The 25212-nt window shown below is 33.1% G+C and overlaps 1 protein-coding gene across 2 annotated transcripts in view; it reads left to right on the top strand.

Moving 5' to 3' along the window:
- The window catches only part of LOC124369720 (galactosylgalactosylxylosylprotein 3-beta-glucuronosyltransferase P-like), a 209576-nt gene that overhangs the window by 115936 nt on the left and 68428 nt on the right, over positions 1-25212 (top strand). Inside the window, exons 2-3 of one of the 2 annotated variants that reach the window (XM_046827777.1) lie at positions 15230-15278; positions 21859-21913. The gene's annotated coding sequence lies outside the window, so the exon portion shown is untranslated. The remainder of the gene's footprint in view (positions 1-15229; positions 15279-21858; positions 21914-25212) is intronic. The other variant, XM_046827778.1, reaches the window with a different exon arrangement.

The following is a 25212-nucleotide window of genomic DNA, read 5'->3' on the forward strand; positions in this document are numbered from 1 at the left end:
GCAACAAACTTGTTGTGTGTCTTTAGAGAGGGAATAAGATCTTTTGTTCCACTTTTTCTTCAAAGTTGCACTCTAGTAGCTACTCGACTCGATTGAATGCATGTAACAATAGGCATTAGAATGCGCGTCTCTTAGTTGGTACTGTAATGACGCGACAGCGCGAGACTGCGGAATCATCTCCTAATCTCCTTCCCACATGCGTAGTTACGCCAGCAATTTTCTGCCTAGAATGATACTACCAGACAACATAATGGAAGCCACAAATTTTTGAACCAAGTGTTTTAATTATATACAGTATCAGGTTTTTGGATATTTGCCGTTGATACTTTTACAAAAATAGAACACTACGTTTGATGATTGGAATCTATCCTCTTCATCGGATGGTATAATGTTAAACATATAAGAACATTTTAAAACTAACAAATATGTGGTGATAAAGTCACCAAGTCTTGGATATCAGTGGAACAAGCTTACGTCACAAAAACCCAAACATATGCCTCAGGGTCTAGAGGTAATAAAAGCAAGCACCAACAATGCACAAAACTGAATAACACATTCGCAACACATCGGTGGCGGTGAAAGACTGGGGAAGTCAATATGGGCACTTGCTGTGGCAGCGTGGCACGTCATCCGAAACAAAAAATGGATCAGGACGGCAATGGTTAGGAAAGACTGGGGAAGTCAATATGGGCACTTGCTGTGGCAGCGTGGCACGTCATCCGAAACAAAAAATGGATCAGGACGGCAATGGTTAGGAAAGACTGGGGAAGTCAATATGGGCACTTGCTGTGGCAGCGTGGCACGTCATCCGAAACAAAAAATGGATCAGGACGGCGATGGTTAGGAAAGGATGGGATAGTAACAGCCACCTTCAGCCTTATATTTTTGATTTCGAACACATTTTGTGTTCTATTTTTGTAACATTAGCAATGGGAACGTCCGAAATCCTATTATTCTATTAAATCATCCATCGTAAATAATCGACTTTATACAGAGTGTAACACATTACATTTTTTCTTTCTTCGTGCACAGTCGGATGGTATAGCCATTTTTCATAATTGGCAATTTAATATGTTACTAATGGCAAATTTAATATATTTCATACATGTAAACAGAAATGGCCATAACTGAATAATTAACTATGAGATACATCTCTGAAGAGATGCAATTTTCAAAAAAGGTTTTAAACGTAAATTCTTTAATAATGAAGAATTTACTATAGCCCACACATATAAATGTTGTGATTTTGTATGTTAGTCATTATTTACTGGTAGCTCAATTACTAGTAACATACGTGGTTTATTTTTTCACTAAACAACTTTATTTACATTTCCAAAAAAAAGTTTACCATTTCCTTATTTTAGGTCGAATTTGACTATGGACCATTGTGCTAAAATATCTTATTCAACTGGTACCTAATACAAGGCATTACTCAAGCTGCTGAAATAAAAAATACCATACAATACACAAGACTATAAAAATATGCTTTAATCCTGAATAATGTGAAATATTTACCCGTACAACATATGACTGAACTGTGACAATTCTATCGTATCCGAAAATAAGTCCGTAAATAATAAAATCCAACTAGCCGACACCGCCACCTATTCTGCTACTGTCATGACAGTACCACATGTTTTGCCACAAGCAATATTGGAAGGAGCTAGACCATTCTGTGTTTTGCTCCACCTCTCTGGGAGACAAATTTCTGAGTTTAATTCCTGACCCAGATGATTACAAATTACTCATAAATTGTATTTAACTGCTGGTAAGAATCAATCCTATTTGTTATAATCTGTTTTGTATTAAGTGTTAACGCAAGTAATGGCATACTACAGAATTTTCAATAATGGCATCGTATGTTTTAACCAACTGCATTGATTCAGAAAGACGTATACAAGTGGCCTTTGCTGAAATAGCTATGGTAATGTTTTTCTCGCTGGGAATAACTAAGAATTTTCAAACTATAATTTCTGTGCACTTGCTTACATTTTAATTATTGAATTAATGACTAAAACATGTTGAGGATGGATTGGGAAGACAGTTACACTTCCCACAAGCGTAAGTTTAGACGAGACTGTTAATTACAATTGTGTGGTATACACGATGGATCAATGAATTGCCCAAGAAGAGTGATCGACATAATTCGTTTCTATTAGTGTGTTAAATCATTGTGTAACATAATTGTGCTACATCAGCGTGCAATATCATTGAGTTATACTCTTATAAGTGTGCATTATTGTGTTACATAAATATGCATTCACTATTGTGCTACATCATCGTGATACATCATTTGAACTCAACTGATCAATAAGTAGCAAGGAAGAGAAACGACGTGCCGACTCGACCAAATGTTGGAAGCGAGTCCTCATTTGATTACTTCTGTACATGCTCCAATTTTGTCCGAAATTCAATTCTGTCGTACCGGCCAGTCCCAACGTAGTTTGTTATCCTTCGCCTATTGAATAAAAGCATTCAGATTTCATTGTGAGAGGAACTACTGTAGTTTTGAGGATCGAAATAAATCGCTATGCTGTTGTAAAAACATTCAGTAGTGTTACGTAATCACCAAAGTGAGTGTTTTGTTCATTAGTGTTACATTGCTATACTCAGCACCTTGTAGGTTCAAAAATAATACTCTAACAAACGTCTTGGAGTCTTAGCTCTGAAATGAAGTAGATTATATAATTTGTAGCAAAAAGTTTGTTTTTATTCGTTCTCTTAAATAGAATTAAAAACGCATTTATAAATACAGCTTTAAAAAGTAGGTGAGTGTGGGCGTTTAGAACCTCAATTCTGAAGTTATTATCATGTCAACAAAACGTATGTAAATTTGAAAAATAATTTAAGCTTAAATTTTTAATTGAAAAAGTTTTAATTTAACAAATTACAAAGTTAAATAGAATAACACTAGTAAATGAAGTGCCCACAGCCACGTATGACATTGGATTTGCGTTATCTATCGAAAACTAAATGGCCAGTAATTATACTGTAATTAGTTTTTAATTTTGCAACAACCTATTACAGTAGTTTTAATTTTTCATCACACTTAAGGTAATTAAGTTAGCACTCTATACATTTTAGGTCGACGCTGAAACTTTAAAACTATTTAAGGCCTTAAGAGTCTCTAATAAATTAGTTCGTTTTAAAATTGGAGCAATTAATTTTGTTATGGTGTTAGTGATTAACAAAATCGTATTCCTGGATATTTTGTAGCTATAAATCATTGAGTAAAGGTCATAGTAATTCATAAATTATACAATAATGTTATTTTTTTAATATTTATCACAAGACATGAGTTGGTTCTAAAAGTGAAAGTTAAGTTGATTTTATGTGTTCTACGCCGAACAGGATGTTCTCTTCCGTAATTTGAAAGCATAAATCTTTATGTAGATCGGAATAAAAATTCCTTATAAACCACTTAGCTTTAAAAAATACTGTTAAAAAGGACTATTTTCCTTTTAAGAAGAAATCACCTTTTTTGCATTCTATTGCAAATTGGATTATCACAGTGACGAAAACCTTCTTTGTAAAGTCACAAAGCCATATTAACTCGATCTTTTTGATTATTATATAAGTTATCATTATTCCACTAAAAGATGTTTTGCCTAATAGAACAAGTTACTGTGAATGATTATACAGACTGGGATATACAGTTTCCTAACATGGTTTAATTGTTACGAGCATATGGCCGATAATCGTAAATAAATGTCAAGCCATGTCATATTAAAATAGTGGGTAATCTGTAAAATTTCATTATTGAATAATAAGATAAAAAGATGAGAATTGTCACTATTTTCACAATGTCGTTGGCACCAAGGTAGTAAAGGAAAAGCGAGTGGTGAAGAATAAGTGCTTGTATTGCTGTCCTAAACCACTTTCATTAGATGTGCGCCATCAGTTCAAGTGTCGAGTTTCAAATAGTAAAAAGGTTAAGGTTCAGACTTGAAAAGTTTTTGAATCAATTTACACGAGTTGCCTTGAAGAACATATTATTCAATTATTTGCCTGCAATGTATGGTGTATACGAAGGTAATTATCCGTACGACAAAGGCGACAAAGGATATCTGCCCGAAGCTAAGTAGCCTATGGTGCTCCATTAATAGGATTACACTCCATGCCCAGGTGAGCAAAAGCCTTGCAAGTTGTGTCGCCTGATGCTACGTAAACCATTAAGGACTGAATATGTATGGCCAACAATTCGCACTCAAATTTACTATTCATCCTCAAAGAAAGATATAAGTTAAATTGCCTATGCAATGATTAAGCCATATCAATGACAAAATAATTAAAACAATTTTTGTTCAACTATGTATTCAGTTGCATCTTAATATTAAGTTGTTTCAATTATTTTTGTTTCCGACAACGTTATAATAATGTCTAAATTAGGATTATCATTGACCAAGCCTATATTAATTTGGTCTTAGATAAAACTACAATTTTAATATGTTAACTACGAAATAATAATTACGTGAGCTGTGTCAAGTTGTAATCGTTTTGTATGAATTGTGACAACAGGGTGAATAACGAATTAGCGAGGCCTAATTGTAAGTAACGAGAATGGAGGTACGAATTAGTGAGACCAATTATATGTAACGAGTACTGTGCACCGTGTAGTTGTAATTGAGTAGTACAGGACAAGTGTTGTTATGTACGAACAGCAACGAAACAGTCTAGATTGGAATTAGTGGATCGACCCAGTTCTGCGTAATGGACTCTCCTAATATTACTGGATTGATAGACAAGATACATGTGATATATAGTAATAGTAACAAAATACATCAATAGAATGACGGACTAGTGGGCCTAATTGTGTGTAACGAGCCTAATGCGAGAGGCGCTCAATTAAATAAGCCAGATGTGACATACCAACCTCTCACCGCAACTTAATCATACCTCCCCGTCCTCCTGCACCCCACCTCCGGCCAGTCGGCAGCTCTCCAATTTGTACTGCACTCACAATTGTATCTTCTTGTTTATTATATTAAGAGAGCGCTGTGGGCTTCATTATTTTCAATGTTTATGTAGAGGTAGAATTATCCCTTTGGAGTCCTTCTCTTTGATTATATGGCTATACAATGTATTTTGCTCGTTTTGAGAAATAATTTTTAATATAAGCGACCCTTATGAGCCTCCGTGGAGGTTAGCCATCTCGGAATTTAACGATATAATCAGAAAAGATAATCGTACTAACCAGTCGTTATTTATATTATTTTTCGCATCTGCTTTCATGTTTATTTAAGTATAGTAATCTTTCCCTATTAGTTTTACCGATTTGATCATCGATTTTGAATAAGTAAATGTTTCTACCTGTTGCTAGTACCACAATAACCGACATCTCTTGCTCACATTGTACATTGAGGTGTTGACATGTTTGTACCACTATTAGATTACCTAACAAAGTTAAAATATGATACTATTAATGAAAGCAATGTAATATAAGAGAATGATAAAAAGGTTGCCCTCTATACTCGCCCTTTTCATTCCCATCCGTGTAGGGTAGCCTTAATGTGGCTGCTGATTACAGAGCGTTGAAAATGTCACATGCCCCAAACGGAATGAAAGGCCAAATGTTAGATGAAAAAGTGACTTGGTTCAAAAAGGCAATTTGATATGTACTCGTATTATGAAAAGTAGTATGCATTTTCTTGCTCAATTTAGTAATTTTTATCATACTCGTATTTAAGAAATCTAGGTGCTTCATTAGATAACATTCATATTAAATATAATCCGTAGCTGTTTTTAAAAGTATTATATGTTGACCTATATTACTTAATGCTATTATCATTATCAGTGAGGAAAATTTATAGCTATATACTGACTGCCAACTAACTGCAGCGGTCAACGATGACACGTTGTAGCAAATGTTTTATTCCCATTACTTGTACTTTATAGGATCTTGATTGTGCATAATGATACCATAAATTAACTTCACACCGTGGTCAAAATTGTACCTTAACATTTACATACGTGTAAGGCCAGTTGTTATTCCTAACATGCACTTATAACATGCAAAATAGACATGGATTGTCTATTTCGATACTTGCACTTTGGTTCTGTAGTAGTATTTAAAAGTAAGGTAGATGTTCCAGGATGTTATTTGGTTTCATATGCTATGTATGAGCACTGCCACTTATTTAAACGTGTAGGCTACTTTTGAAAGTATGTATCTCTTCATACAGTTATAGCTGTGAAAAGGGCTTCATTTTTTATTATTATATTTAATTACTAGTAATAAGTGTAATTAAAGAAATACGAAATTGTGTAATAACTATTGCATTGGTCATAAAATTGTTTAAAATGAAAGAACAGTAAATGAATCTAAGATTATTACAGTGGCGTTTTATTTTGTTTTGCCTATAAGTATTGGGATATGGAAATTTGTTAGAAAATAATAAAATCGTTGTTCCTAGATATTTTAAAAATCAGGAGATGAAAATATAGAAATAAGGTCATTTACCGCACTATTTATATTCAAATTTCTGTACAGTAGACTTTAATAAAATGTATTATTTGATAATTGGGAAAAAGCAAAATATGAAGACAATTTACTTCAACGAATCCCTTTTCTAGTGATACTGGATCACTCTAATTGTTTATAAGACTAACTAATAGATATTTTATAGGTAGTTTACCGTTTTATTACTTAACCAGAAGCTATCGGTCTCTCAGAAATGTACGCCATTGACCGTCCTTGAACCACAACTCAAGGTCACTGTTTTTCTATTTAATATTATTTTATTAAATAAGATGGCTCTTATTTTAATCTAAACAATTTCAAAGGATTTAATAAATCCCACGATATAAATATGATTATGTACTTATTGCTTTCAAGTTCAAAAATAGTGTCGATAGTTATTGGTGTAGGAAAAGGTTATACGGGTATTACTTTTTCACAGGTTGGAAATATTAATTGGATTTTAAATATATAAGTTTTCCGCATGTTGCCCGTTCATATTTTCTATCACCGAACAATGAAGAAATAAATTTAATGATTTATTTAGTTAATACCCGATATAAATATTGTAGATATAGTTGATTGTATACTCCTTTAGAATGTATTCCTTCTCAGTGTATGTACTTTACTTACAGATGCTTTCATAGTTAAGATGGTTTTCTAGTATTTTTCATAAAATTGTGCAATTTTATCATGGAATTAGTTCTACACAATTATATTATATTTAAAATATTTGCATACACCTTTACACTAATGATTATAGCTAAACGTATTGTACGTACGATATAGTAATAACGATTTCATTAGAAACATATGATGACGTTCATCAACATTCTGTAGCCTAGAAACGGCGCGTAATGCTATTTAAGTGTTTATATTGTAATGCATTATGATTTCATTCTTTGATTAACGAGTTGTCTGAATTCACAAATAAAAATCATATATCGTTTTCATATTTTATCGCATGTTCTATATCGGTTGTAGTTTTAAAAATTATGTATTGCACATAATAAATACATATTTCTATACTTTCTATGTTTTGATTGATAATTATGCTTAATTCGGCTTATTTTAAGAAGAAAATGTTAAGTTTATTAACAAAATGGCCAAATCATTAATAAAACTATATGAGGACACATTAAACGCCAAATCATAACTGATTTTAAATTTTAGACAATTATAACTTCACGATCACGTATAACACGTTAATATAAAACGCTTAAAAGTTAAATGAAATCATACATTTTATTTCACTTGCTAATGGAACAATGACATCAGACAAAGTCATTATTATCATTCCGACATGGTATGTAGTTTACTACACGGTACAAGAACTTCATAATCAGCAATAAATCTCGTACGTGTTTATAAAACTAATGAACCAGTCATTTAAACCGTGCTCATAAATTTTTTATGATCAGTCGTAACGTAATAGCGCATGCACCTAAACACAATCACTCGAGATTTCATGGTACTCGTAAAACGCAATGACTCACGATGGTCACTCGTTAATAATGCAAGTTCGTGAAATCCAACCAGATTAAAGCTTACATGCTCTTTTGTAGCATCTACTCTAAATTGCAAAGCTCTACATAAATATTTTATTAATATTTTTATGTAACTATCGTAAAAATTAATTTTAGTTTTATATCCTCGGTTGAGACTTCAGTAAATATATACCTATATGTAAAGTAAGTAGTTATTTAAAAGCTAAAACTCTCATAAATAATATTAGGTTACTTCTACATAAATTATTAATTATTCAAAAAGGCTCATACTTTCCCTTTTACATCTCATTTTACAGATCCCCCAACGTTAAAAATACGAACTTCTTTTACCTTTATATCTCCGTAATGGCAAGTTTTTTATACTTGGGTATTGGTCTTAAGAGTAGGTAAAGGGTTAATTTTCAATTACTTTTCTTATTGTATCCTTAAACTTGATGGAGTTTTCAAAAACTTAAGAATTATTACTAATTTAAAATGTAAGAAAAACAATTAACTTACATTGTGTATTTTGTGTTTATAGTGTATAGATATTTAGTATTACATGCAAACCATTCCTTGGTTTAATTTAAAGATGCACTTACTATGTCACAATTTATGGAGTTTACGGACACAATTCTGACTAAAAACGAGAAACCACACAATTTCCTCATTGTTATACAGTCTTGTGACTAGATTCTATATCCTTTTATGTGTCTTTAGTCTCCCTCCATCCTCAGTACCATAAGTCAGTCATATCTACTTAGACGTATATCAGTCCATGGACCAGGTACTCCTGTATCAGTACCTACCTCATGCTGGGTCTTAAAACGAATAACACAAAGTTAGTGTGTAATGAGTTTTGAATCAGTCTCAATTACATACATTTAAGTTGACTCACTTTCGTATTAAAAGTAAATATCTTGTGCCCTTCATGTCAAGCAAATGTTAATAAAATTGTCACCCACATTAAAATCGTCTGTTTAATGGCTTTCATACGGGAGACTTGTGCTATAAAATGATAACTGTTTTCTATAATGCACGAAATGCTGCATTAAAGTTATTGAACTTGAATGTTTGTGATAATGGCAACATTGTTGATATTCTACAACAGAGCTTGTGATAAATAAAAACACTAGTGCTCCGTCAGCGTCAAACGAAGAGAAATGGGTACTGGTACAATCACCCACAGGGTCAGGTGTCATGTCCTGGGCCTCTCGTCGCCTTTTCCCTCATTATTTCAAGGGAATGCCAGATTATATCCGCTGGTGTATGTTACTCTAGGCTGGGGAATATTAATGTCACGTTGCGTTTTTATTTGTTTCTTGATATTGAGCAACTTCTTTACATATATCACAGAGACACTGAATCAAATTTGCATATAATACAAGAACGTAAAGAGCAATGTGAGAACTGAACTATAAGTTTTTGGAGCTCTCGTATTTCTTATTTTATACTTTTACAGCATAATAACGCTCCGTAAGCTTGTATCCAAGCTTCACACTGATGTGCTTAACAGAGTTCTTTGCCTCGATATTATTAAAGCTACTCGGACCTAGACGTTAGTAACCATAATTTTTATAATGAGAGAAACGATCTAGGTCTACCTGCTTGGTTGAGTTAGGCCATGCTCGTTCATCTAGCCCAAGGGAGTCCTCGATATATTAACCTTAGCGATATCGTCACAGTGTCCCAAAGGCACTTTCACACAAAAGGTCCTGTCTTATGCGGCATTCCATATATTCGGTCTCAAGATCGATATCTGACTTACACCTGCCATTATGTCCTTCCTGCGCAGCCAGTTGGCCGTTGAATGCGTCAACCACATATCTTTGAGGTAAGTTCAAAGTACCCTCAAAGTGTAAACACGACCGTTGTAATGGCTCTATAAAGAACTATAATATCGCCATACCTGGCTAAACTGAAGGTCTCGTACATCCAGCTTGGCCAACATAATTAGCCAACGCGAGCGATGATCACCATTATGATAGTACTCTAACTGTCTAAATGTTGAGGTCCTTCATCGTTCATGACAATTAATCCATCCTTGCGACCATTTTCAGTCATCTACACTCGATCGCTGTTGCATGTGTTCACCGTTTAGAAACGGGGATTCACCAGGGGGGGGAAGAACACCATTAAGTTTATCAAATAGTACTGGAAGTTGGCCAGACCATAATTTGGCGTAAAATAGGAAATGACGATGGTTACTTCGCAGTTTATCACGAAGCCTTTGCCGGTACCGTAAACACATCTTGTTTAGCACTCAAATGGCAGCGACCTTTAAGGTGTCGGACAGTAGATTTGGACGATTCCTGTCACTATACATATCGCTCATTTTGAGAAAATCGATCTTGTATTCACAAAATGTGAGAGATCTTTTTAAACTATCGTAGGATAGAGATATCCTAGAAGAACACTTGTTATTTATAAATCTTTCTGGATTTTATTCAAATCATGTCGGAAAGCCGTTCTTGCCGGAAGGTGTTTCGTTTTGCCTGAAGAGGTTTGTGCCAAGCATAATCAAGCTTCCATCTGGCAAGCACCCGCTTGTGTCCGGTTCTTCCCAATTTAAAACAAAGGCTTAGAATCTGTCTGAAGATTACCAATCCAGAGACTTGTACCCTCCGTTGGATCCTACTAGTTAACGCATCCGATCTTGATACAAGTTGCTGTAAATACCACGCTCCGTGAGGTGGCATGGAGCTTCTATTCTTAGTTATTGAGCTAGGTTACATAAAATGTTTATTTAATTGCGGCCATCGAGGTCCCGAATATCAAACACCGATATCTACGATAGCATTACGGATTGTGTCTTTGTTTTTAAAATGTATGCTGGGCTAGACTCAAGAATTGTTATTTTTGTTATAAATAAAAGTATTAAAACTGACCATACTACTGGAAATTTGGTCAGCTAATTTCCAAGAGGTTAATTTGTTTTTATTGTATTTTTATTTGAGGAAATAAATCGTTTACTCATTACTCATCTGCTCCAAACATCGTTTAAAAGGACACTGTCTTATCTTGTTTACCCGATTCTGGAATCTATGTCTCCGAAGTCTTCGTCTTTACTTTTCTCAGAATCTTCTGAAGCAAATCCTCATAATTACTATCATTGACCGGTCTGATGAGGAACGCACTAATTTTAACCTTCTTCTGGGCACTTGTCTTTGGCGTAGTTAGTTTCCCGGATTCAGATTGTTAGACTACTGTGCCTTCCTGTCGGCCAATTGGGTTTGCCTTGCAAGCTGTTTCATCCTGTGTCTATAGTTCGGCTATCAGCGTCTCTCATCATAGGAGATTTGACAATATTAGGCTTGGGAATTAAAGGATGGGATTTCACAGAAGACATATCAGAAATCTTTTTTATTCGCTGATGGATTTACACAAGCTTTAATTAGGACAGCTGACCGTCTCGCGTTTTAAGAAGTTGGATCTGAGTTAGAAATGACACAGGTTGAATTCTGTTTGTGAGCGAGTGTAGTTTTTATCAGTACCGTCGACTTCTTACTGTACCGACTCTCCTTCTTATTCTGTTTGATAAGAACCTCGCACAACCAGTGACCTTGAACGAGCCTTAGGAGAAATTCAATCAGCCTTCCTTCATCTTTGTTTGTTGTATCTGGTTCTGACATTGATTCAAGTATTTTAAAATTCAACAAATTCATCATCGTAGAGCTCTTTTTGGCCTAATTAAAAAAGAAAAACATTTCTCCAAACAATTCAATCGTTTTTCCTTAACATTGAAATTATAGAATATTTTTACAACGCTTAAATACAATGCTGGAATCTTAATTTATTGTATAGTTTATTTCACTCAATATATTGCATAGTTTATTTATTACACTGTTAATAAATTTAAACTGTGTGAAATTCAAAAAGATTACTTTTTGAAAATAAAAATATTTTAGTACGATTTTATCTTCTGGGAGTAGATGAATAAAAAGCGGAGAAAAATCTACACTGGCCGTAACTCACTAACGAAGCGTTTCCGGACATCTCCATATGTCTCTCTTCCTTTATCTTCTCATAGGGAATGAGCTCACGAATTTTCTCATTTCCTTGTATTTTCTCATAAATCAGATTGTATTATGTAGCTAACATGTGTTATTTATTTGTAATATTATGTTCATTCTTTTATATTTTAACTTAAAGTGTGCCAGTTTTTAAATATAAAATATTTGTATTCGATGGACAACAATACCGTATTTTTTTTATTTTTAGATAACTAATGTATTTTACTATAATAAACCATGCCCATTATCTAATCTATCTTACTTATTATGTAAATTAAAACTGTATTGCATACACCTTGTTGTTATTTACTCGCCTTATCATGGTAAGGTTGGTAAGATGTGTGTATTTAAATGTGATGGGATCTAAAACCTATGCCACATTTTACAACACCTCAAATGTGATCTAATGGCTTTATTGTTGCTAACGTTCTTTCTTGAGTTATCTACGTGGTGATCCACTTTACAATTCATATACAAATTTGTATACAAATTCCAATTGTAGCATTATTTGTTATTTTAAAAACCAAAAATGGGATGATTTGATAAGTGGTTTTATTATTATTATTTAGAGTAAAGTTTGGAAATATACGAGGTGTGGCTATTAAATAACGAGACTGACGTTGTGAAAGAAATTATTTTTATTTTGTACATAATCATTTATTGTCAACTTTACTCATTTCTTGTCACTCCTTCTCTATCTTTACAACGCTCCATTTGAATTTTCCATTGTTGGAAACAGTGCTGTAAGTCATCTTCTGTCAGCTCCTTCACAACGTTTACCACTTTCTCTTTTAGAGCTCCCACAGATTAAAATCTTGTCCCTTTTAATGCAGATTTCCCCTAAGGGAAAAGGTAGAAGTCACGTGGTGCAGGTGGTGCGTGGTGGTCTGGTGAATAAGGTGTATGCTCAAACACTGGAATGCTGTACTGTGGGATGCTCGTACTTGGCTAGGAACCTCTTGACAGATAACGCGGAATGAGCTTGCTGTCTTGGTGGAGAACCTATGATTTGTCCTTCCACATTTCGGGACGTGTTTCCTTACTCTTTGATGTAATTTAGAAAGTCCCTTAAGGAAGTAATAGTCATTAACTGTTTGGCCTTTAGGAATACAGTGTAGGTACACAATCCCATTGATATATATCAAACAATCATCAATGTTTTAAATGTGTACTTACTCACTCGAGATTTGTTTGGTTCTCGGCGAAGTTGGGCTCTTCCAGTGCATGGATTGGCGCTTCGTTTCCGGATCATAAGTAAAATCCACGTTTAATCAGATGTTATTATCGTTTCCTAAAAGTTTGGATCACTTTCGATTGCGTACAAGTTTCAGTACAAACATTTTTTCGAGCTTCTTGTTGTACAAATGTTAGAATTTTAGACACCATTTTAGCACATACTATTTACATGTCACAATTGTCATTTAAACTTTGCTCACATTCTTTAGCAATACCTACAGTTTCACAAATTGCGCGAAAAATTAATTGACGGTCATACTGACACAAACTACTGACTATTCGACATTTTCATCCGTTTTTAACGATGAAGGGTGACCTGGCCGGGAATAATCTTCTCTGCCATCTTTAAAGCGCTTAAACCATTCAAAAACATGTAGCCGTGATAAAACATCCACTACCATACACTTCTTTCAGTAAATTACGTAAATTAAGTTTCGGTATCAGTTTATCTAAGCTTAAAGTGAAATTTCACAACAATTCGTTGCTCTAATATTACACTAACCATTTCATCCGGGAATACGATAAATAACAATAACGCGAACGTAGGCTCTGATTAAACTGTGTTATTTCAATTTTGTTTTGATACGAGTAAATTTTGTGTTAACTTTTTGTCTATATATCTATGTTTGCGATAATTCGGAGTAACACAATTGGAGGATTTATATGAAGCTGGTAAAACTAACAGCGTAATTTATTAAAAACGGACAACTTTAGGCTAAAAGAATACCTAAATATTAAACCCCAGTTCACATCGCCATGCCAGGTTATATGGTTTAACCAGAACTGACGTACCTTAAATCCACGAGTATAAATGATTAAACACAGTGAATACAGTTGGCCGAAACAAGTGTGATAACGGTTTTGTAACATCTATTTGATCCTAAATGGAGTAAAATGGGCGGAATATGCGTATTTCATGAATGTGTATTCATCCAATTTTCGCTAGTAATTTAGCTAACACTCTGAATGTTGTTGGATTTTGACTACAATACGTTTTATTAAGATAAAATTTGCAACAGCAATACGATTTATATTTTTAACATAAACGGTTTTAGAGTAACACGTATGACCCTCTATTTTAGAACACATCCAACACATTTACAACAAATTTTAGAACTGTTGATTTCAACAGTCCTTATGAAAACAGTAAACTTTGTAATGATACTTTCTGGATTGATTAGTTAAATTATGTTATACGAGAACAGCATTTGAACACACGAAATAGTACCTAATTAAAACGCATGTCATTTCTTAAGTGGTATTTTATATGAAACAGTTATTTCCTTAATCTACAAATTAATTTAAAACATGATATTCCCCTCATATTTCATAAACATAATTTAAACTATGTTATCATTTTATTCGGCCGATTTTATCGATCCTCATTACAAGATTTCCCAAAAAGGTGAATTTAAATCATATAAATCCATGGTGGGGAGGGGGGGGTATTTAAACAAATATTTTTCTCTCTACAGTGAATTTATCTTAAAGAAATGAGATTCTGAAATAAAAAATATAATTCAACCAAAAACCGAAGACACATCCTTACATCTACATTACATTGCATTACGTATGCATTTGTATTATAGTGGCAGAAGTTGACATGTAACAAATAAGATTTTATTATATTCTGTTTCTGTCACTTTCTGCGCCCAATATAAACATTTTAATTTGTCTTCTCACGTTTGGTAGGCTTGTCCTAGTTCATATCCTTATATAGCAGTTGTTCTCTCCAGGCAAAATTCTTATAAAACACCCAGTCTGTATCTGTACCTGTATTACCAATATCTCTACTTCACATTTGCCAAAAATATTTCTTGGATTATCGTTATGTAGAATTGCTATCATACGGCAATGGCTTATATGCCCTGTATTGACGGTGTGTGGACATTACTTAACCACTGCTTCATAACTATCTCTGTACTTAAAAAAATAATCAAGTGAAATAATTAAAGGATCGACAACAACTAGTTAAATTAAAATAACATTGTTGTTAAATGTCAGTAGTGAGTAATGACGTGTGTATTTTTTTCCAGTGAAGACGATTCGTCTAGAGGATGAAAAGAGAAGAAGTTTGTTTGTCCAGTAAGTTTCAATAAAATAATTTCTCATTTCGAAACATTTCATTATAATTGTAAGTTTGGCAGAAGTAACGTGTTCAAGCCGTTTCACTTTGTATTTCCTGTAAATCGATGTAGTTTTATTCAGTCGCCTCGTGTGTTTGACACATCGTAGACCCTCCCCCATTCAACTTTTGATCACATTGGTAGATTAGAAACTATAAAGGTTAGAAACATATATATATATATATATATATATATAAAGTATTTACATAAAACTGATTTTAATATTGACCTATCCGTAGAACTGATATTCAAGATTTCCTAACAACTTTCTTAAAAACCTAACCACATTGTAAAACCATTGTAACCAAATTGTAAATTAAATGTACTGAGATTTACCTAATGGAAATATACCACTAGGTAAAACCTTTTGACAACAAACGCAAAAATGCATCTTAAGAGCAGGCCCTAATCTGATCTGAATACCGGCGGTCTTGACCTTGGTCCTTCCTCTCACCCCTCCCTCCATCCCAACATCACCTATTATTCATCTTCATTTTCAAGTAGACAATCAGTTCAAGTAAATTAAACATATTTTTCATGCTGGATAGTTTATTTTTTTGTAATTTGATTGTTATTCTTTCGTTTATCTCTGTACCTTACTCGGCAAAACAAACTAAAATTAATTTCTGTAAAGGAAAGCGTCTCTAGCCTACGTACAAAGCTGCTTGGCAATGTAGGCTAATTTCCAATAAAATATATATTCAGAAGTTACAATGTTTAATGTTTTAATTTCTGTATGAATATGAAAATTACAATATTTAATGTTTGTAATTTGTTTTGAATATGAATATTGTGGTAATAAACTTACATTTCATTTCATTTCAACATACTTTTTGAAATTAAACTCTAAATTAAATTTGTCGAATTTGGAATGGCTAGAATTTCCTTTCAATAACAATTAATTACGTTGGTTTTTGTTTATTCAAGACCGCCATTATGTTGTTTGCAGATACGTTTAAAGATTTATAGTTTTATTCATACTCCATGTCACTCTTAATTAAAATAGTACATTGCAATCGTCGGTATATTGATATATTATATATATATATACGAGATGTGGAACATGATATTGAAGTTCCCACAGATTCCAAGCGCATCTTCTGTCAATACGTGAGTAGTGTTGTTTTTACACCTAGGAGGAATTTGTTAATCACGCAATTGTGCAACAACAAAGGTTATTGATTGATGAATTGAGGATACTAGACCCTAAGCCTCCTTGAGCATTGTCCGGAGTATATACACAGCTGTGGCAAACAAGGCTGTGCAGTGAAATTTCCTATCGTTTTATGGATGGATTATCCACAGATTTCGGCACGGATACGATATATTAACTACTTTATCCGAATACAAGTCTAAGAGTTACGAAATATATATTTCGTAATAATTTACTAAAATTACTTGGGTATACGCTGAAGTAGGTGATTGTTTGAATTTAGAAATTAGGTTTTCTAGAGTTTTAAGCAAATACAAGTGTTATGTTGACTTCCAGAGACATTTTGTGCCGTAATTGTTCGAGATATTACAAACATTGAAGGGTATTTTTGTAGAATTTTTAATTCCTTTCAATTATTCTGTATTCGGATTTGGGCTAAAAATGTTATTTACATGCGGCCGCTATCGACGGCACTTATCAGCTATTCTGAATTTTTTAGAGTAGTTGAATTTAAAAATACCAGCTTCAGACGTTTTCTGGTTATTACACGGCCTAAGCTACAATCCAGGCAAATTTCAAGTTTTAATTTCTAATCTACTAGGAATTGGATTAGACTTTTGTATGGAGTAAGTCATTACCAATGGATGCAATAACAAAAATGTATTTTGATTAACTTGACAGTGATAATCATCATTATTAAATTAGATTATTAAGATATGGAATTAACTCAGGAGACAATACAGCATTAAAAGAAAATTCCCGGGTGGATGGGAGTAATGTTACCGAGGGTTAAAAGAACAGGCGAATCTTTTCTGCAGGTAGTTGTGTATAGTATGAGAATATAAAGTTATTCTGATCAACAGAATAGTTTATCAGGAGGTTTAATTCACCCAGGAAATTATCTGTTTAGACCAGTGAAGTTCCCGGTATGGGGAGGGGAGTAATGTTATACATAGGTTAAAAAAGGGAGTTCTTTTGTGGAGTTAGTTGCGTGCATGTGAATAAATACAGAAGATCGTTATCTTTGAAGGGCTTGTTCATCAAATGGTTTTTTTATCAAGTGTTTACTAACTTAAACCTTTACCACAAAAATAAATCTTCCTAGAATACAAGTTTTCATAATACTTTTTTGATGTGAGTTAATTAACAAGAAAGCTTTCCGGATTTATGTGGGAGTTATGTTTCTGAACTGGTTTATATAACAACACTAATTAGCCAGCTAAATACAACTTCCTCTGTACCTGTCCAATGCGGCTGTATTGCGGGTAAGTCTTACTGTCCGTATGTATTAAATTGTAAAAGGCACATTTTAATCAATGGAAATAGTAAATGATAATTTTTATTTATTCGGAGTATGTGGTGTTTTAAATCTCTCTACTAATTCCATTGCATTTTATTTTCAGAGCGTTGTTTAGACTTAACAGTTAGGAATGCGGGAAACTTCAACTGGACTTTTTAATGACTTAATTTCCTGGGAGGCACTGTGGATACAATCAATTGTTCGGCCGCTATCGTTTTGTAAGGACCGATAAAAAATTATAATTAGTTTCGATAACCAGAACTGATATTCAGTAAATTTCTGGTGTCATGAAGTCATGAAATAAAGGGGATGTTTGTCATTAGCTTACTTAGCACGGAGCGCTGCGCCATTGAATCATCAGAGGGTTAGGTAGGGGGAAGCGTACATAAGGTTCAGTAAGGTAGAGCGACCGACCGACGGGGCAACGCGAAGCCGTTTTTCGTACACCGTGTTAATAGGGTCATCTAGCGAAGCTGGAAGTGATTTTGTAAGTCTTCAGAAATTTACCTAACAATAGAATATTTGCCTCTTCTTTTGGATGTTACATGACTGTATAGGGCTCACCTTGGATTTGCCTTAATTAATATGTACTTTAGAATTTGCTCATTATTTTAAATTAAAATTTTATTTAAGTCTAGGTCTTAAGACTTGATTTTCCTGGTCAGACATTTTAATTTTAAGTTAAATGTCAGGTTTCAATTCGGAATATTTTTAGTCATTTAAGAGTTTTAATATCACCAAAATCGATATAGAAACTAACGATTTGACATTTTAATTTTGCCCCTGGTGGCATTAAATTACTTTGGACTGACCTTGATTTGTTTTGAGTAACCGAAACTCATTTTTACGTGCCTTAAATATTGTTTCAGTAATTTGAATAAGAAGTGATCTTTAAGTCAGTAGTAAAAGTGAACTGAACCATTCTGGCAACCGGTTGCTTAAAGTGAAATTTTCAAAGTTACTTAAACTTCAAGTTATGTTATCTGTTATTTATAAAATGTTTTGTGTACATATATTTTATTTAAATCATATTTACTTAATATTTATGTATTTTTTATTTAAAATCTAGAACACGTTCATTCTGAAAGAAAATGTTTAGTAGACAATATATTTCATCCTAGGCAATAAAAAAAGTGTTGAAAAGTGTTAGTAAAAGCAATTTCTGTGGTGTGTGATTTTGTTATACATATTTGGTTAACTACTTAATATAGTGGGAATTTATATCTTTATATTTTTATTTCCACGAGTTTTCTACGTCTTTAAATGTAGAATAAGAGTTGTTTTATTTCATTACTGGAGGATGCCAAATAATTTTGGAATAATCTTTACATTTATTAATTGATCACTTGTAAGAATACGCTTTATAAGTTTGAAATATCCCTTCATCCCTTCATTATCAAAGTATTTCTCTAAATAGATTTTTGTAAAAAAAGTAAAAACACTTATAACAAAACTTTTCCCTCAATTATGCTTTAACTTTACCACAGAATTGCTTTTACTAACACTTTCTTATTTACCAGGATGAAATATATTGTCTATATGGCCTTCAAAATAAGAAAATATTTTTCTTCAAATTATTCTTTTAATAACAGCACAGGAGGTAATAGTTTAATTAATAAATATTAGGTTTTCCTCAATAACATACCAGATAAAATTCCAAGATTTAAATGAGAGTTGAATAGGACGTAGTTGGGCATAATTTCCCTAGTTCCAGAGTGTGGGCCTGCGTTGTCGTTCAATGAATACAAAACTGCATACTGCTTGTTGTAATTGTGGGGCAAACATCATCTTACCGGAAGTTGGGTTTTAGGAGTCTCTACTGTTGTGCATCTCAATGTACTTCGAAGCACGAGGCTAATATGTTCTACCCAAGGAGTGGGGGAAAAGGCACTCTCGCTGTTCTTTATGAAGCCCATTTTCACAACCATGGATTCAGGTCAATCTCCCTACGGGTACGAGATACTTTACAAGATACCTAAGTAACAATTCTCAACTATTCTGCAATTTTATACCAAAAGTTTTACTAGTTATGGCTTATCTTCATTCGTTTTTTTTTGTTGACTTTTAATAATAGATTTTTATTTACAAAACTGTTGCATAGTGTTTAAAATTGAACAACAAAGAAATAGACATATTATTCTGAAATATATGATTTGTTTTACTGTATTTAAGATACTTACAGACTGAAAGTGGTATTAGTGTAGAAAAATAATATTGAAATTGGTAGAAATATAACTCTGTTAAACACAATAACAGTGATCTATTTTCTCGTGTAAATCCAAAATACGAGGTCATATTTACCCCTACGATGTTCTAATCTTGTAAGACATTTTGGGTAGGAACGCATTAAAAGCTACATGTAAACCAACACGTTAACACAATGTTAAATATTTAACGGATTAAAATACTTTGTAAAAGTGAACATTTTTATTCTTCAGTACCATAACTTAATATTTGACAGGATTACAGATGTCTGATATCGTTATATGCCATAAATATTGAAATACGACGTCATGAAAGCTGGCAACTGCTCTCTCGTATGTTAAAACCTAATACATAGGGTTAAACAAGCACGAATATTTATAAATTATACACACTTAACCTTATGTATTAGTGTTGGACAGCTGAAGAAGAGGGCAAGTATCAGTTTTCGAAACGGCGATGTGAATGTTTCACGATGGCAAATTACCGATATCCTGATATTATTTAAAATCATCAAACGTCAGTAATGTTTTTTAATTTCAGTTTTGTCAGATTGTTGTTTTAGTAGATTGTGATTTATATGTGGATTAGTCTGTCACAGATCAGTATATTTTGACACACACCAATTAGGTCTTGGTTGAGACCCGTTTCATCCTTTTTTTAGACAATGGTTTATTTTAGATTATAAACATAATCTAAAATAAACCATTTCAGTTTATTTCAGTAATAATAAACATTATATATGTATAATGTTTATTATTACAGGTTGTTTTTATTTTTGTACGGCGATTTCAGGTATTTAAAATTAGCACTTTATGTACCTACATATTCGGTATAAGTCAAAAGCTCATGTGACTAGTTGATTTTAAATTAACCCGGCTCTTTCCCACGAGTTGCTCAAGTTTCAATGTCAATATCATGAGAGTATTGTTACTTAGTTTAAACAGCTGATTAATAACACAAACTTGTTTTACTCAGGAATTTATTCTCAATCCACTAACATACTTAACATCAGCTTATTTATTTTAATGGTTTACACTCAAATTTATTTATTTAATTATTTTCATTTTAAAGAAATTTAATTATTATTTTAGTTATTTCATTTAAGTATGTCAGTAAACGTCTGAAGTTAAGTTAAGTGGTAGAAACAATTTGATTGTCCTAATTTCGCACCTGAAAAGGCCGTTTTCTCTGGTTTATAATTTTTAAAGTCTATAAAACATCAAAACTGTTGTTGAACTGTAAACTCAGGCGTGGGTTTAGTTTATCGCAAAGTACAGTGTTCAATTCCTACTTTAAACTGGCCAAAGCGATAGTTAATTGGGGAAATTCTTTCTTGTTGTGGAAATTTCCAAAACATTACATCGCTTTAGAATTGGCTGAGAACTGATTCATTCAACAATACTATATAGTATTGTACTGCCGGTGACACCATATCAATTATTACAATTCATATTATATATATATATATATATATATATATATATATATATATATATACGTAGAACGATTTTTAAATTTGTAATATAAATATTTCCCTGTACTTTGAGTGAGGACGTCCGCATATTTTGACGCACACTCATCAGATTTTGCTGGCACACGTGTCAGGTTTCTTTTAGGAGGCGTAAGATAAACAGTAAGCTTGTACTAGTGTATACTGAAATCAATCACTTAGTAAAACAAACTGCAGCCACCTGTCGCATGTTCACACCAGTGTCAATCTGGAACAGGTGCGCAGGTTTTGTATTGTGTGACATAAAACTACATATGTTCGCTAGAGCGGTGCGAGGAGGGGAGGGCCAATCTCGCTCTTTCATACAGCCTCATATCAGCTCAAAGTTGTTTCTCATAGAGTACTTACCTCATTCCATAACTCTGTTCCAGTTGACGGAAATGTTTCACCCCACACTCAGTCCCGCTGCAGCCGACAGGTGCGAAGGTAAGTCTCACTATGTTTGTAGAAAAATTCCAAAACAGCTAGCACATAACTTGTGTCGTGTGAGCAATATATTCAGAAATATCCGTAAACGTCGATTAGAATATGTAGTTTACCTCTTTACTATTTTCCATTTCAACGTAGAAAATGTAGGTTGTCGTTCAAAATTACATATTACTCTACGTGTAAAACAAAACATGGTGCAGTAAGTACCCAAAATTAATTCTTTTGAAATTTTATCAGTATTTAAATTGTGTGTATTTAAATATGAAATGTAAACCATGCTAACTCAAGGACTGTGTTGCATGTTATGAGTAATTTTAACAGCCAATACATTGTTGAAATATCAAAATTGAGAAAAATTTAATTGACAAGAGTAAATTCATTAGTATTTTTGTGGTGATTTACCTGAGATACAGTTAACATCAGTGGGAAAGAAAATATAATTTTGAATATACAGGCGACAGACTATATGTTGCTATACATTTTTTACTGTTTTTGTGTGTTTAACCACAGGGAGAATAAATTTTGAGAAGAAACCCTTATCAATTACAACTCAAATATACAAAGCTGGTGGAAAGAAGTAGTTTCACTGGGCCAATGGCATCGAAGCACTCGAAATTATAGAATCCTTGATTTACTATCAAAAGCTGTTCGGGAACGTAAAACTCCGGTTTTTAAAATTTTGTTGGCTTTATAAAATTTGTTATGCTTATAGATAACGATCAACTGAAGAATAGTTGCATACAATTTTGATGGTTTGTAACCTCCAAGCAGTTGGCGTGAGAGAAAGAAGTGTCCTGTCTCCTATCCAATATACTTGAACCAACCAACTTGTAGCAAGTGTTGTTTTAAAATAGTTGCTTTATATAAACTCTGTCTGGTAAAGTTGCAGACTGAACAAACAAATGCTTTACAACATTTCGACACGAGTGGAAGCGGCTTATATACTGCAATTACTAAACTACACAACACACACACTTCACTTTTATTAATTAATTGCACGAATTGGCGTCGTTATAGGGAGTTCATTTAGCTTCCAACAACTTCATTTAGCGGGGACATTCGGTTAATCCGAGGTTTTCACTAATCCGAGTCGTCCCTTCCACTCATTAGCCCGGATAAGAGGGAGTGGCCGAGCAGTGTTTGTGTGGACTCTTAAGCGTAGAGCGCGCGAATCGAGTTCACACGCCTGTGGTGTGCTGAGAGCCAACAGAATTTAATTTACCTTTTTGTCACAACAAAGGCAAGCGTTTCATGTCGCTTTTCTTGTCTCTAAAATAATGTCAAGTTTTGTACATCGCATTAAACGAACACTTAAGCTACTCAAATGTTACTTTTACTTTGAAATCATTTAAAATAACTGTCTCTTTACTTATAATTAAAAATGTTGAAAACTGTGTTACATTACAATTTACTTAGGTATAAACATTCGCTATTTGCATAAAAATTCATATTATTATTTTCTTAAGCAACTAAAGGAATTTTTACTAATAAAATAAATATACCATTAAGGTTTTATTAATATTAGTTTTTAATATTAGTGTGATTGATGAATTCTCTGTTGACATTTTGCAGTGCAATCTTAAAATAGCTTTTATTACAAGGATTCATAAATTTACAAAGTTTGAATAAGGGGTCAGAATGGGTGGGGATCTTTTTTACGAGAGAAAAAATAATGACTTACTTTACATGCATCTAAATATTGAGGGAAATCTTATTTATCAAATACATGACCTAATGAATTGTTATTTATTTACGTAATTTTCTGATTTTCCAAGAACTAAACTGCAGACGTTTACTAAAACACTCAGCAACAAAGTATTTCCTCCAGGTAATTACAAATTCTAACACAACATTGTCTCGATGCTGTTAATAATACCGAAAGGGAGCAAAGTTAAAACGAACATTTCGTACCAAAAGTTACAAAAATGCTTTTATAAAAATATTTCAAATTAGATCGTTGAATACTCTGGTTATAAGAAGAAAATGTCGTCTAGAGAAGCTGACATCATAAATCTTATCAGTAATATATCGGTCTGGAGTCTAGCCATTCTTCTGTCTCCTACTGGGCGTATTTAGCTCCATAAGAACCGCCAAAAAGGATATCTATTATTTTTTTAAATAATTTCATTACACTGAGCACTTGAGTTCACCAAATGTGTGTAGTAAAATATGTTTAACTTAAAGAATAAATAACACGCTTTTCTTACTTTGCAGTATAATTCTTAATTTCTTAAATGCCATTGTAACTAAACACCACTATCACCAGTAAATGTATTGAATATACGGTTTGGTTTGAAACGCAATTGGTCAGAAATAGTAATGCATACACTGACACTGTCCAGTAAAACTACAGATAAGGTTAAACTATGAAGGAAGCATCACCATCACGAATAAAAAATTATAAATTGGGGAAAGAAGTAAGTTCTCCGGGCCAATAGTATCGAAGCATTCGATATTCTAGAATATCAAGGTTTAATTACAATAATAGTTCGGGAAGCAAGAGCCAATTTACATTGTTCGGAAGAAATGTTAATTTTTCGTGAAATTGGTGTAGGGATTTCCCCTAACAATAAATCTACCGTCAATCAAGCTAGGTTTGGTTAAGGTCAAAATGGGATAGTAGCGGAATAGTTAAAAATGCCAAATGGTAAATTTGTCACAGGTAAGGTTTTATTTACTTAAAACAAACAAACATCTAAATTTACATTTAAATAATATTTAACCGATGAGAGAAATTAAAAATAATTGAGTGGCCATTTTTAGCCTCTTTATCTCGTTAGCTAACGTTGATAAAACTATTATGCTATAACAAGGTAGAGGAACCCCACGCCGTGTTGCCTAACAGGCATCACTGAGGTTCAATGAAAAATTTCAAGACTAGCTTATTTCTATATTGACAGATAAAACGGCAGAATACCATACGGCAAAGAGAATTTTACATCCCACGGAAAACAAAAGAGAATTTTGTAAGCCTACTGAGTGATATACTTTGACTTAGCTCAGCCAAATTCCATGGTTGGACATGCAACGTCATAGAACTCATGTCTTCTATATAGAAATTAAGTTTCATACGATTGTTTCAAGTCTACCGATGTAATCTTTCTCGAATTATCTTTCAAATTGTGCATTAACATTTTGTTTCGTTTAATTGGGTTCCATATCAGTGTTTAAATAATAAAAGATTGTACACAAAGTCACACAAGGGATAGTTAGTCTTATGAATGTACTGAGTTTGTTTACAAGAATATATTAAACCCAGTTATATTTCCTTCAGATGTGTTTTATGGAAATATTGC

This window comes from Homalodisca vitripennis, chromosome X (assembly GCF_021130785.1).
Source record: "Homalodisca vitripennis isolate AUS2020 chromosome X, UT_GWSS_2.1, whole genome shotgun sequence".
In the NCBI taxonomy this organism is placed as follows: domain Eukaryota; kingdom Metazoa; phylum Arthropoda; class Insecta; order Hemiptera; family Cicadellidae; genus Homalodisca; species Homalodisca vitripennis.